Below are 16,207 nucleotides of genomic sequence, written 5' to 3'. Positions count from 1 at the left end.
GAGCTGAATGTTAGATTAGAATTGCCTTATTATAAGATGTCAATAAGTATACTTTACACATCAGAGGAGCCCTGAAATTAAAGAGCCTGCAGTCTAATCTTCCCTGTTCCACATATAAAATGAGAAATTTAAATAGAATATGTGGTGAAGCAGCCTCATATTTTCCTCCTTCCTTTCGGATTGTCAGAATAGTGATGCGGTTAACAATTTAATGTCAAGCTATATAAAATGTTTTATTTTTTGCCTACAAATGCGGTTTATATTTCTATCAAATGTCACAGTTTTCTCATAAAAAGTATCATTTTACTTAATGAGCTTATAAATATGATTGAACTGCTATTGAAAGAGATTTTTCTGTATAAGAAGTTGTGTGACCTTGGGATGATATATCACCTTTCAGGGCCTTGTGAAAAGTGGCTCTTTGGCTCAGTTGGTTCCAGTGGCCGCTTCTAGCAAGGGCTTTCTTTTTTTTTTTTTTTTTTTTGAGACAAAGTCTCCCTCTGTTCCCCAGGCTGGAGTTCAGTGGCATGATCTCGGCTCATTGGGTTCATGCCATTCTCACATGATCTCTGCCTCCTGGGTTCATGCCATTCTCCTGCCTCAGCCTCCCAAGTAGCTGGGACCACAGGCACCTGGCACCACGCCTGGCTAATTTCTTGTATTTTTAGTAGAGATGGGGTTTCACCGTGTTAGCCAGGATGGTCTCCATCTCCTGACCTCATGATTTGCCTGCCTCGGCCTCCCAAAGTGCTGGGATTACAGGCGTGAGCCACCGCGCCCAGCCTAGCAAGGGTTTTCTGTGATTCTGAGTTATATAGAAATCAAAAGCTATTTTAGATTTCCGCAAGGTTGATCAAAAGTATAGGATGTTTTCTTTGAAATATATGAATTTACTTTGAAAAAGAATGCTCATTGTAGTACATTATGGATAAATGCAAATTCAACTTTTGTTTACCTGGTTCTTTATCCACTCATAAGGAAAAAAAGACAATTTGTCAGCAATGTTTAAATGTATGTGTCTTGGATCAATTTAAATGCTATAGATACTCTGGTTTTACAGTCATATTCTAGAGCAAAGTGAACACTTGGAAGATGGCTATGGCATGGGATAATTCCTTTTTTGTAAAAACAGTTTTTACATCAAACTGTTTTACATCAAACTGTCTCTATCTCATCAGAGAAGTATCAAAAGAGATAGAAATTATTTTAAACAATGAACTAACTGGAAATTCTGATGTCGAAATGCACAATCACTGAAATGAAAAATTCACTAGACAGGCTTAACGGCAGAATCAAACTGGCAGAAGTAATCAGCAAACTTGAATATCGACTTCATAAAGTTTACATAAACTTGATCAAGACTAGGCAATCTGAAACACAGAGGGCAAAGAAGAATGAAGAAAAATAAGCAGAGCCTCAGAGAACTGCACCAACATATGCATAATGGTAGTGCCAGAAAGAGAGGAGAGAAAAGAGCAGAGAAAATATCCAAAGAAATCATGACCAAAAATTCCCCAAATTTGATCAAAAGCATCAATCTATACACCCAAGATCAAGGAACTCCAAGTAGGATGAGCACAAAGTGATCCATACCTAGAAACAGCATAGGAAAAGTGCTGAAAAACGAGAGAAAACATTGAATGCAGCAAGAGTAGAACAACTCATCATGTATAAGGGAATCCCCGATAAGATTAACAGCTGACTAATCTTCAGAATTGATTAGTGGAAGACAGAAAGTAATGGTATTAAATATTCCAAGTGCTGAAAGAGAGCTGTCACACAAGATCTTATATTCAACAAAACTTTCAGAAATGAACATGAAGCAAAATATTCTTAGAAACAAAAACATAATTTTTGTGAGCAGACCCACCATGCGAGAAATACTAAAGGAAGTCATTCACACTGAAAGTAAGTAATCATACATGGTAATTTGAACCCACACACAAAAAAACAAAAAGCACTGGTAAAGATAATTATGTAATTAGAAAAGACAGTATACATGCGTATTTCTTCTCTTTTTCTTAAATTCTGTAAATAACTTGCATAAAATATATATGCATAATTGTATTATTCAGTCTACAACAAATAAATATGTAATTTGATGATAAAAACAAAGGAAGTGGATAGGAGCAAAGCTGCCGTGGAATAATGAAATGATGTCAGATAGTAACTTGAATCCTTAGGGGAAAAAAAGTGGACCTAAAATGGTAAGTAAGAAGACTGTTATAACAAACTCTATAAATATACTTGCTTTGCTTTTATCTCTAAATCTCCTTAGTAAATATAAAATTTTATAAAGTAAAATTAAAAGAATTTTTTTTGGTTTTGGTTTTATAACATGAGTAGATGTTTATATGTATAACAATATCAAAAGAGGAAAGAGGGAAGAGAGCTATGTAGAAGTTACATTTCTGTATCTCACTGAAATTAAGTTAGTATAAATTTGAAGTAGATAAACTATGATAAGTATGGTAAGTCTTAGAGAAACCAATAAGGAAATCACTTAAAAATATATTGTGAGGCCAGGTGTGGTAGCTCTTCTAACCCCTTGAAAGGCTAAGGCAAGACGGTGAATTGAGGCCAGGAGTTTGAGAAAAACTTGGGCAATAGCAAGTCGCCATTTTCTACAAAAAAAAAAAAAAAAAAAATTAAAATTTGCTGGGCGAGATTGTAGTCCAAGCTACTCCTGTAATCCAAGCTACTCAGAAGGCTGAAGCAAGAGGATGGCTTGAGCTCAGGAATTTGAGGCTGCAGTGAGCAATGATTGTGCCACTGTCCTCCAGCTTGGGCAACCCTGTTTAAATATATATGTATATTAATATAGTAAATATAGCGAAAAAATATATACATAGTGAAAAAATTATTAAAGGAATTGAATTAAATAATGCTACACTCAAAAACATTAATGCAAAGTAAAGGAGTAAAGGAGAAATAGAGAAAACAAAAGGTATGAGACATATAGAAAACAAAAACTAAAATGGCAGATATAACTATACCAAATGATAACATTAAATGCAAATGGATTAAACAGTCCAGTTTAAAGTTAGAGATTGCTGACAATCAATTGGTGTGGGCAATAGGATTCCGCAATGTACTCTCTAGAGGACATACTTTATATTGAAAGATACAAATAGGTTTAAAGTAGAATAATGGTAAATGATATAACAAACGCAAGCAGTAACTATAAGAAAACTTAAGTGGCTGTATTTCTGTCAGACACTGTGGTAGGATGACTGAATATTCCCCAGATGAGATGGGGAGATTTTGCTGGATTATCAAGTGAGTTTCATGTAGTAACAAGTCATTATGAGGGTACCAGGATGTCAAAGTGATAAGTTGGAGATATGACAACAGAAGGAAGAGATTGTAGAGATATGAGGAAGGAATTACAAACCAAGAAATGCAGGCAGTTACTAGAAGTTTAGGCAAGTAAACTAATTCTCTCAGAGTTTGCAGGGGAACCAGCCTACCAACATCTTGAATTTAGCTCATGAAACTGATTTTTGATTTCTGACTGCAGACAAGTAAGAGAAGTAAGAGAATGAATTGATATCTTAAGCGACAAAATCTTAAAAAATGTGTTATAATACCAATATAAAATTAAGACAGGCAGTTTAGATTGTAAAAATAAAATGTTACCAAATATAAGGAGGATTATTTTATATTGATAAAGGGTCAATCCATCAGAAAGATATAACAATTGTAAACATGTACATCTAACCGTGGAGCCCTATAATACATAAAAGAAAAACTGACAAAAGTGAAAGAAAAAAATAGACAATTCAACGTGTCATAGACTTCAGTACTACACATTCAATAATGGATAGAACAAGTCAGCAGAAGACCAACAAGAAAATATAAAACTGATACAAACTATAAACCGAATAGACTTCACATACACAGATAGAATACTCTACACAAAAGCAGCAGAATACATATTCTTTTCAAGTGCGCATGGAAGATCTTTCAGGATTCCATAGGCTAGGTTATAAAATCAATCTTAGAAAATTTAAAACGATAGAAATAACAAAGCATATTCACCAAGCAGAATAGGATGAAACTAGAATTCAATGACAGAAAGAAATTTGAGAAACTCGCAAATATGTTGAAATTCAAGAACACACTGCTAAATAACTAGTGGGTAAAAGAAGAAACCACAAGGAGACTTAGAAAATGCTTTAAGATAAATGAAAATAAATATACAACACACTAAAACTTAGTATGCAGCTAAAAACAGGCATATAGCTTAGTGGGAAATTCATAAGTGTAAAATACCATATTTTTTAAAAGTTCTTTACTTGATAGACCAATATTCCATCTTGAGACACTAAAAGAAGAGCAAATTGAACACAAAGCAAGCAGATTAAAAATAATAAATATTAGTGTTCAAATTAATGAAATAAATAATAGTAAAACAATAGATAAAAATCAGTGAAACAAAAAGTTGGTTCTTTGAAAAAGACCAATAAGGTTGAAGAACCTTTTACTAGGCTGATGAAACAAAGAGAGAGAGAGAGAGAGAAAGAGAATAATTATGTTAATAACATCAGGAATGTAGGGGACATTACTGCTGAAACTAAAAGATTTAAAGAAATGTAGTAGTAACGACTTATCTGTGGGAGATATGTTCCAGAATCCCAAGTGGATGCTTGAAACCACAGATAATATTGAACTCTTTATGTACTATATTTTTTCCTTATATGTACCTGTGATTTATCAATTTGGCTCAGCACGGGATTAACAATAACTAATAAAAACAGAATAATTATAGAAATACACTGTAACAAAAATATGCAAATATAGTCTGTTTCTCTCTCTCTCAAAATATCTTATTGTACTGTACTTGCCTTTATTCTTCTTGTGATAATGCAAGATGATGAGCTGCCTACCCACTGAGAGAAAACGAGGTAAATGACTTGTGTGTTGTGGTGTGGCATAGTGTTAGGCTACTACTGATCCTCTGGTAATGTTAGAAGGACCATGTGTTTTGGGTGATCTCAGGTCATTGAGCCATGATAATATCAATGGTTGGATGTCAGGATAATCTGATAAGCAGGACAACTACTAATTGACTAATGTGTGGGTATAATATGCAGCACAGGGGATGATTTATGTCCTGGGATCAACTAGATGTGATGACACACATTTGTAGTCCCAGCTACTGGGGAAGCTAAGGTGGGGGGATCACTTGAGCCCAATAGTTCAAGGCTGCAGTGAGTTATGATTGCACTACTGCACTCCAGTGAGATTCCATCTCTATTAAAAAAAAAAAAGTGAGGCAGGATGACATGAGATTTTATCACACTACTTAGAATGGTGTGCAATTTAAAACTTATGAATTGTTTATTTCTGGCATTTTCTGTTTAATATTTTTGGACTGCAATTTACTGCAGGTAACTGGAACTATGGAAAGTGAAATGACAAGTTATGGGCAGGACTGTTGTACCATGAACAAACAACAAATTAGATAATTTAGATCAAGTGGGACAAAAGGTATAGAAAGATACAAGCTCTCAAAACTGACGGAAGAAGAAATTAAAAATCAGAATAGACCTGAAACAAGTAAAGAGACTGAATAAATAATCAAAATCCATCCAACAAAGAAAATTCTAATTTCAGATCCTTCATTAGTGAATTGTTCCAAACCTTTAAAGAAGATTTAACAGCAATCCTACACAAACTCTTCCAAAAAATAAAAGATGAGTGAACATATTCCAAGTTATTCTATGAGGTTAGTGTTACTCTGATACCAAACCCAGACAAAGAAATTACAAGACAGAAAACTAAAGATCAAGCTACCCATATAAACATAGGTACAAAATCCTCATAACATACCAGCCAACTGAATCCAGCAATATATAAAAGAATCAATTGCCATGACCAAGTGGCATTTATCACAGGAATGCAAAGATGGTTTAAACTCTAAGCATTCACTAATGCAATCCACCATATGTTTTAGTCCACTCGGGCTGACATGACAAAATACCACAGATTGATTCACTTAAAAAACAGACATTTATTTTCTCACAGTTCTGAAAGCTAGAAGTCCATGATCAAGGTGCCAACAAATTCAGTTTCTGGTGAGGGCTCTCCTCCTGACTTGTAGTTGATCACCTTCTCACTGTATTCTCACATGGCTTTTCCTCTGTGTATGCACAGAGAGAGAGAGAGAGATTTCTATTGTCTCTTCCTCTTAGAAGGACATCAGTACTGTGGGTTTACAACCCCACACTTATGCCTTCATTTAACCTTAATTACCTCCTTAAAGGCTCTATCTCCTTAAAAAAGAAAAAAGAAAAAAAAACAGTTAAAAAACTAGGAATAGACAGGAACTGACTCAGTATCATAATAAGCGTTTATAAAATACAGCCAACATCAGACCCAATGATGAAAGACTGAAATCTTCCCCCTAAGATCAGGAACAAGGCAAGAATATATACTCTTGTCACTTCTGTTCCACATTTTACTTGAGGTTCTATTCTGGACAATTAGGAAAGAAAATAAAATAACAAAGCATATAGATAAGAAAGGAGGAAGTAAAACTATATTAGCAGATCACATGATCTTGTTCATAGAAGATCATAAAGAAATCCACTAAAAAACACTGAAACTATCATGCATATTCAATAAGGATGCAAGATTGAAGATCAAGATGGAAATTAATTTTATTTCTGTATATTATTAATAAAATCCAATATGATGGGAATTATTGAGAGTTGATTTGTGTATGACAAAAACGATATACTGAAATTCTAATTTCTGGAACCTATGCATGTGACCATATATGAAACTGGGGTCTTTGAAAATATAATTAAGATGTAAGTTGAGATCCTGCTGAAGAAGGATGAGCCCTTAATTCAATATAACTGGTGTCCTTATAAATAAGAGTAGAAGAGACATGGATATATACACAATAAACAGTAGAACACCACATGAAGACACATAGACACGTGCACACACACACACACACACGATTGCCATGTGACAATGGAGGCAGAGATTGGAGTTGTGCAGCTTCATGCCCAGGAACTCCAAACATTCCCATGAATCATTTAGAAACTACCAGTGAAAGTATGGCCCTGTTTACACTTTGATTTCAGACTTCTCTTGTTTAGGACTGTGAGAGAATAAATTTCTGTGGTTTTAAGTCTCTCCGTTTTTGGTTATTTATTATGGCAGCCCTAATACAGATAAGGGAAGACTACTATACTCTCCAAAGATAGATCAATATGTTCCCCTATCAAAATCTAAGCTGGTGCTTTGTTATTTTTCTAGAAATGGACAAGCTGATCCTCAAATTTATACACAAATGCAAGGGACCCAGAATAGCCAGAATGATCTTAAAAAAGAATAACAAAATTAGAGATCTTATCTATGCTTATTTTGAAACCTACTGCAAAGCTACAATAATCAAGACATGCAGGCATAAGAATAGACATAAATCAATGGACTAGGGTTGAAATCATACAAACATATATTTACATTCAGCTGATGTTCTGGCAAGAGTTCCAGGACAATTCAATGGGGAAAGGAAACTCTTTGCAATAAATAGTGGTAATGTTAACATTCATGCAAAAGAATGAATCTATATTTCTACGTCATGCCATCCAAAAAGCAAATCAAAATCGAACAAAGACCTAAATTTAAAGCTAAAACGATGAAACTCTTTGAGGATAACGTAGGCATCACTTTGTGACCTTAGGTTAGACAATGGTTTCTTTGATATCATGACAAAAACATAAGTGACGAAAACAAAACAAACAAAGAAAAACATAAACTGGGCTTGATTTAAAAATTATGCTTTAAAGGACAGTATCAAAAGTGTGAAAAGACAACCTACAGTTTAGGAGAAAATGTGTGCAAATTATATACCTGATAAGAGACTTGTTTGTAGAATATATAAAGAGCACCTACAACTCAATAATATAAAGACAAACACACTAATTTAAAAATGGGCCAAGGATTTGAATACACATTATCCAAACAAGATCTACAGTTGGCCAATAAACACACAGGAGATGTACAGTGTCATCAGTCATAAGGAAATGAGAATCAAAACAATGAGATGCTATTTTTATACCTATTGGGATGGCCATAATAAAAAAACCACCAGCAAAAAGCAACTGTCAGTGAAGAAGTGGACAAATTTTGAACACTCATACACTGCTGGTAAAAGTGTAAAATGGAGCAGCCACTTTGGAAAACAGTTTAGCAATTCATAAAATCTTACAAATACAGTTAACACATGACCCAGGATTTATACTCCAGGAGAACTGCAACATATGTCAACACAAAAACTTATGCCTGAGTATTTATAGCAGCATTATTTGTAATAGCAAAAAGTAGAAACAACCCAAATGCCCATTAACTGATAATTGGATAAATTAAATACGGTAGATTCGTATGATGTAATGTTATTTAGCAATGAAAATGGAGTAATGATAGAGGCTGCAACATGCATGAACATTTAAAACATTATGCCAAGTGAAAGAAGCCAGTCCCAAAAGACCCATATTGTATGATACCAATGATTCAAAATGTCCATAATAGGTGACTCTACTGAGACAGAAAGTAGATCAGTGGTTGCTTAGAACTAGGGGCATCGGGAGAAATGAGGAATGACTGTTAATGGACAAAAGGTTTCTTTTTGGGGTGATGAGAATGTTCTAAAATGAACTGTTGTGATGGTTGCACAACTCTCTGAAAATACCAAATATTGAATTGTACCTTGAAAAGATTAAATAGTATTGCATGTAAACTGTATTTCAATACAGGTGTTATAATGAATGAGAAGATTTAGGGTTATTCTAGGTTAAAAAAAAGTTGAATTCAAATGATAGTAGTGGATCTGGAGAGGCGTAGAAAGATTCAAGATATACTTGAAATGTAACTGATTGGGAGTGGTGCAGGAAAGTATAAAATTAATGCTTCTATGTTTCTGCCTAGGAGAACACAAGGATTTGGGAGAAAGATGAGAAGTTCAAATCAGGTTTATGATGATTTTGAAGTGCCTATAAAACAAGGTATTGAACTTTTTTATTATTTGAAATGGTCAATTCTTGTCCTCTGCTTTGGTGATTATTCCACATAATGGGCCAGGGCCCATCTCCCACTATAGGATGCCCCTCTCACAGATAAGGCCCAGGTTTCATATATGACCTAGATTTTTTATTAACTTTCATTTCAGGTTCAGGGATAAATGTACAGGTTTGTTATATAGGCAAATTGCATGTCACAGGAGTTTGATTTACAGATTATTTTGCTACCCAGGTAATAAGTGTAGTGCCCAATAGGTAGTTTTTTGATCCTCACCCATCTCCCTCCCTTTACCATCAAGCAGGCCCAAGCACCTGTTGTTCCCTTCTTTGTGTGCACATGTACTCAGTTTTTAGCTCCCATTTATAAGTAAGAACATGTGGTATTTGGCTTTCTGTTCCTGTTCTAGTTGGCTTAGGGTAATGGCCTCCAGCTCTATCCATGTTGCTACAAAGCATATCATCTCATTCTTTTTTATGGCTGCATAGTATTTCATAGTGTATATTTACCACATTTTCTTTATCCAGTCTACAGTTGATGGGCATTTAGGTTGATTCCATGTCTTTGCTATTGTGAATACTGCTGTGATGAACATGCATGTGCATATCTCTTTATGGTAGAATGATTTATATTTCTTTGGGTATATACTGAATAATGGAATTGCTAGGTAGAATGGTAATTCTGCTTTGAGTTCTTTGAGAAATTACCAAACTGTTTTCCACATTTGCTGAACTAAATTGAATTCCCACCAGCAGTGTATAAGTGTTCCCTTTTTTCCCACAACTTCACTAGCATCTGTTATTTTTTGACTTTTTGATGATAGCCATTCTGACTAGCATGAGAGAGTATCTCATTGTGGTTTTGACTTGCATTTTGCTAATGATTACTAATGTGGAGCATTTTTTTCATATGTTTGTTGGCTATGTATCTCTTCTCTTCCAGGGTTTTTATAATTTTAGGTTGTTCATTTAAGCCTTTAATCCATCTTGAATTAATTTTGGGTTATAATGTAAGGAAGGGGTCCAGTTTCAGTATTCTGCATATGTCTAGTCAATTATCCCAGCACCATTCATTGACTAGAGAGGCCTTTTTCCCATTGATTGTTTTGTTGACTGTCAAAAATCAGATGGTTTTAAGTGTGGGGCATTATTTCTGGCCTCTCCATTGTGTTCCATTAGTCTGTGTGTCTGTTTTGCAACAGTACCATGCTGTTTTGGTTACTGTAGCCTTGTACTGTAGTTTGAAGCCAGGTAATGTGATGCCTCCTGCTTTGTTCTTTTTGCTTAGGGATTGCCTTGGCTATTCAGGCTTTCTTTTGGTACCATATGAATTTTAAAACAATTTTTTTTATAATTCTGTGAATAATTTCGTTGGTAATTTGATAGGAATATCACTGAATCTGCAATTGCTTTGGGCAGTATGGGCATTTAAAAAATATTGATTTTTCCTATCCGTGAGCATGGGAATTTTTTTTATTTGTTTGTGTCATCTTCGATTTTTTGTGCAGTGTTTTGCATTTCTCATTGTAGAGATTTTTTTTTCCTCCCTGGTTAGCTGTGTTCCTAGGTATTTTATTCTTTTTGTGGGTAAAGTGAGTCAGATTACATTCTTGATTTAGCTCTCAGCTTAGATGTTGTTGGTGTATAGGAATGCAATCGATTTTTGTACGTTGGTTTTGTGTCCTGAAACTTCATGGAAGCGGTTTATCAGATCTCAGAGCTTTCACACAGAGACTGTGGGTTTTTCTAGGTATAGAATCATATTGTCTGAAAACAGGGATAGTTTGATTTCCTCTCTTCTTATTTGGATGCCTTTTATTTTTTTTTTCTCTTGCCTGATTGTTCTGGCCAGGACTTTCAGCACTGTATCAAATAGGAGTGGTGGCAGAAAGTATCTTTGTCTTATTCCGATTTTTAAGGAGAATGCTTCTAGGTTTTTTTCATTCAGCATAATGTTGGCTGTGGGGTCGTCATAGATGGCCCTTATTATTTGAGATATAATCCTTCAGTACCTTGTTTATTGAGAATTTTTAACATGAAGAGATGTTGAATTTTATCAAAAATCTTTTCTGCACCTATTGAGATAATTATGTAATTTTTGTTTTTAGTTCTTTTTATGTCATTAATCACATTTACTGATTTGCATATGCTGAACCAACATTGCATCCCAGGGATAAAGCCTACTTGATTGTCATGGATTAACTTTTTGATGTGCTGCTGAATATGGATTGCTAGTATTTTGTTGAAGATTGTTTCATTTATGTTCATCGAGTTTTCTCTTTTCTATTAAATTTCTGTTGCCTGAAGTTGTCTGTTTTTCATCGTGTCTCTGCCAGATTTGGTGACAGTATGATTCTGGCCTCACAGAATAAATTAGAGAGGAGTCTCTTCTCCTCAAATTTTTGGAATACTTTGAGTAAGTATGGTTCCAACTCTTCTTTATACATCTGATAGTATTTGGCTCTGAACCTGCCTAGTCCAGGGCTTTCCTGAGTGGCAGACTTATTACTAATTCAATTTCAGAACTTGTTATTAATATGTTCAGGGTTTCATCCCTCTTGGTTCAACCTTGGGGGGTGGTATATTTCCAGAAGTTTATTGATTTCTTCTAGGTTTTCTAGTTTGTGTGCATAGAGGTATCATAGTACACCCCGAGGGGTTTTTGTGTTTCTTTGTGGTCAGTGATAACATGTGCTTTGTCATTTCTGATTGTGTTTATTTGGTTTTTCTCTCTTTTTTCTTTATTATTCTATCTAGCTAATGGTCTTTCTCATTAATTCTTTCAAAGAACAAATTCCTGGATTCATTGGTCTTTTTTTTTTTCACATCTCAATTTCCTTCAGTTCTTCTCTGATTTTGTTTATTTCTTATCTTCTGCTAGCTTTGGGGTTGGCTTCCTCTTGTTTCTCTAGTTCCTCTAGTTGTGATGTTAGGTTATTAAATTGAGATCTTTCTAACTTTTTGATGTAGACATTTAGTGTTATAAACTTCCCTCCTACAATGTGTTAGCTGTGTTCCAGATTTTCTAGTATGTTGTATATCTGTTCTCACTAGTTTCAAAGAATTTCTTGATTTATGCCTTAATTTTATTATTTACCCAGAAGTCATTCACAAGCAGGTTGTTTAATTTCCATGTAATTGTATGGTTTTGCATTTGTTTAAATGCAAATATAATTGTATGGTATAAAAATCAATACTATTAGTATTGTACTGTGGTCTGAGAGTATGCATGATGTGCTTTTAGTTTTTTAAAAACTTTGCTAAGAAGTATTTTATGTCCAGTCATGTGGTGAGTTTTAAAGTATGCGGATGTGCAGATGAGAATAACGTATGTTCCGTTGTTTTGAGATGGAGAATTCTGTAGGTATTTATTAGGTCCGTTAGGTCAAGTGTCGAGCCCAGGTTCTGAATGTGTTAGTTTTCTGCCTCCATGATCTGTTAATAATGTCAGTTTCTTTGTAGGTCTCTAAGAACTTGTTTTATAAATCTGAGTGCATCAGTCCTGGGTGCATATACATTTAGGATAGTTACGTCTTGTTGAATTAAGCTCTTTACAATTAAATCATACCCTTTTTCTTTTTTGATCTTTGTTTAGAGTCTGTTTTGTCTAAAATTAGAATAGCAACCCCTACTTTTTTCTGTGTTCCATTTGCTTGGTAGTATTTTCTCTATCCTTTCACTTGATTCTAAGAGTGTCATACAGGTGAGATGGGTCTCTTTTTTTTTTTTTTTTTTTTTTTGAGACAGAGTCTCGCTCTGTTGCCTGGGCTGGAGTGCAGTGGCAGGATCTCAGCTCACTGCAAGCTCCGCCTCCCGGGTTTACGCCATTCTCCTGCCTCAGCCTCCCGAGTAGCTGGGACTACAGACGCCCGCCACCTCGCCCGGCTAGCTTTTTGTATTTTTTAGTAGAGACGGGGTTTCACCGTGTTAGCCAGGATGGTCTCGATCTCCTGACCTCGTGATCCGCCCGTCTCGGCCTCCCAAAGTGCTGGGATTACAGGCTTGAGCCACCGCGCCCGGCCGAGATGGGTCTCTTAAAGACAGCGTATGTCTTTATCCAACTTACCACCCTATGTTTTTTAATTGGGGCATTCAGCCTGTTTACATTCAAGGTTAGTATTGGTACGTGAGGATTCGATCCTGTCATGTTGTTAGCTGACTACTATGCAGACTTGTTTGTGTGTTTGCTTTGTCACTAGTCTATGTACTTAACTGTGTTTTCAAGTAGCTGGTAGTTGTCTTTCCTTTCCATATTTAGCATTCCATTTAGGATCATTTGTAAGGCAGGTCTGGTATTAACACATTCCCTTAGCATTTGCTTGTCTTTAAAGGATCTTATTTCTCCTTCACTATGAAACTTAGTTTGGCTGGATATGAAATTCTCATTTGGAAATTCTTTCTTTGACAATGCTGAATATGGATCCCTAATCTCTTCTGGCTTGTAGGGTATCTGCTAAAAAGTCCACTGTTAGCCTGATGGAGTTCCCTTTGTAGGTTACCTGCCTCTTCTTTCTAACTGTCTTTAACATTTTTTCTTTCATTTCGACCTTAGAGAATCTGATGACTGTTTGTCTTGGGCATGGCATTCTTGTTAAGTATTTTATTGTGCATTTCCTCAATTTAAATGTTGGCCTCTCTAGTGAGGTTGGGGAAATTTTCACAGATTATAGCCTGAAATACTTGTTCCAAGTTGCTTGCTTTCTCCTTGTCTTTCAGGAATTCCAATGAGTTATAGATTTTATCTCTTTATACAATCTCATATTTCTCAGAGATTTTGTTCATTCTTTATTTTTTAATTTTTGTTTGAGTGAATTATTTCAGAGAACTGACTTCTTAGCTTTGAGATTCTTTCTTCAGCTTGGTTAATTTTGCTGTCAATACTTGTGATTGTATTCTGAAATTCTTGCAGTGAATTTTTCAGCTCTATAAGATCAGTTTGGTTTTCTTACAATGGCCATTTCGTCTTTCGTCTCCTGTATTGTTTTATTGTATTTCTTAGAATCATTGGATTGGATTTCAACTTTCTTCTGAATCTCCATGATCTTCATTCTTATTAATATTCTAAATTATATTTCTGTCATTTCAGCCATTTCAGCCTGGTTAAGAACCATGTCCGGGAACTAGTGTGGTTATTTGAAGATAAGAAGACACTCTGGGCCGGGCGCGGTGGCTCAAGCCTGTAATCCCAGCACTTTGGGAGGCCGAGATGGGCGGATCACGAGGTCAGGAGATCGAGACCATCCTGGCTAACACGGTGAAACCCCGTCTCTACTAAAAAATACAAAAAACTAGCCGGGCGAGGTGGCGGGCGCCTGTAGTCCCAGCTGCTTGGGAGGCTGAGGCAGGAGAATGGTGTGAACCCGGGAGGCGGAGCTTGCAGTGAGCTGAGATCCGGCCACTGCACTCCAGCCTGGGCGACAGAGCGAGACTCCGTCTCAAAAAAAAAAAAAAAAAAGAAGACACTCTGACTTTTTGAGTTGCCAAAGTTATTGCACTGGCTCTTTCTCATCCATGAGTAGATGTTCCTTCAGTTCTTGAAGTTGCTGGCCTTTGGATGTCTTTTTTTTCTTTTATCTTCTTTGACATCCTTGGGGATTTGATTGTGAGATAAGGTGGGTTCAGTAGACTGTCTTCATTTCTTGAAGATTTCAGGGGGCCAAGGCTAAGCTCAACACTGCTTGGAAGGGTCCTCTAAATCTTGGGGGCTGGTATCAGGCCCCCAGCTTTGTTCTCTGGCCCCTTGAGGTTAGAAACCTGCTACGCTGGAGGGATTGAGGTGTTTCTGGACCACTGTCCAAACCATGACAATGGGTGTTGCCAGACAAAGTGCTTTGTTGGGTGGTGGTAGCGGGACTTATGCTTGTTCACTTGTGCCAGCAGTTGCAGCAGCACAGTGTGGTGCATGCTCATAGGCTGGGTCTGGGCTGCTGGCAGGCACAGGGCTTCTGGTGGCTGTGAGGTTTTTCACAGCACCAGCAGTTGTAGTCCATCAGGGGGCTGTTGAGGGCAGGCACCCGGTGTCCATGTGCATGTTTGCACTGGTGGCAGTGCTGGTGCAGCATTGGGGAGCTGATCAGTGTGGGGCTGGTGGCCTCTGTGCATGCATTCACACTGGCAGTGGTGGTGGTGTGGGGCCAGGGGGTGGGTCATTGGTGCATGACCTAGATTTTACCAGTCAGAGACACTTGCTCTGGAATTTGAGAAGGAAACTAATGACATGCAGAAGGAAGACTACATGAAGTCTATGTTGAGGCAAGCAGTAGCCATGAGCCACAGCAGAAGTTGGATCTGGATTACAGAGCCTCTGGCTCCTGAAGGTTCAGCAATAGGTCTCCAGAGGTATGAATGCAAATGGTAGTACAAACTGAAGGATCTGTGCCTAGTGATAACAGCTGTGGTATTTTTATAGGCTCACTTTTGCACTGTGATTGGGAAAGACTTCTTTGTAATAATTATGTCATCTTGGAGCATGCATCTCCAGTCCTTTCAAGAGATTCTGGGCATCACCCCAAATCCCTTTAATAAAATATTTTTCTATTTAAATTAGGTAGATATAGTTTATGTTGCTTTCACCCATGAGAAAGCCGAATGATACAATATCCAATAAGAGATGCTGAATAAACTAATAGATTTTGGGAGAGAGACTTAAGCTGAAGATTGGTTTTCAGTAGTTATCAATGACACCACAAGAGTGGATGGGTACACAACAATACGCATGTTCTTAATATTACTGAATTATATTTTGAAAAGTGGTTAAAATGGTAAATACTATGGTGTGTGTGTGTGTGTGTGTGTGTGTGTGTGTGTGCATGTCTGTGTGTATTTCCACAATAATAGGGAAAAGAATGCATAGGAAAGTTGGAGGCAACAGTATGAAAGGAAAGGATAATATAAGAAATAATCTAAACATTTGAGCCTTAAAGGGTAAAAGAACAGAAAAAGATGTTCCTAAAGGGGAATGAAAATAACACATTATATTCAACTCTTCACACAGTAATTGGCATTTGATAGTTTGGATCAAGTAAACTACATATTTACTTTACATGCCACCAAAAGCAATTGACTACTTTCTGAAACACTTCCGTTAACATACATCTGTTAACATACAATTCAATTCAATTTTTTTCTTTCAAGTAAGATTTGTTATTTTGGATGATGGATTTTGGTCATGT

General features: G+C 36.3%; 1 long non-coding RNA gene across 1 annotated transcript in view; it reads left to right on the top strand.

Annotated features, from left to right (window-relative positions):
• The first annotated feature begins 709 nt into the window (after nucleotides 1-709).
• LOC117063522 overlaps nucleotides 710-16,207 on the top strand; it is a 36,819-nt gene continuing 21,321 nt past the window's right edge. Inside the window, exons 1-2 of the long non-coding RNA XR_004428967.1 lie at nucleotides 710-1,908; nucleotides 8,947-9,023. This is a non-coding gene — a long non-coding RNA (uncharacterized LOC117063522). The remainder of the gene's footprint in view (nucleotides 1,909-8,946; nucleotides 9,024-16,207) is intronic.

This window comes from Trachypithecus francoisi, unplaced genomic scaffold (assembly GCF_009764315.1).
Source record: "Trachypithecus francoisi isolate TF-2019V2 unplaced genomic scaffold, Tfra_2.0 Lachesis_group18, whole genome shotgun sequence".
Lineage (NCBI taxonomy): Eukaryota > Metazoa > Chordata > Mammalia > Primates > Cercopithecidae > Trachypithecus > Trachypithecus francoisi.
The sequence above is the reverse complement of the archived record's forward strand: the minus strand, read 5'-3'. Positions and strand labels throughout refer to the sequence as shown.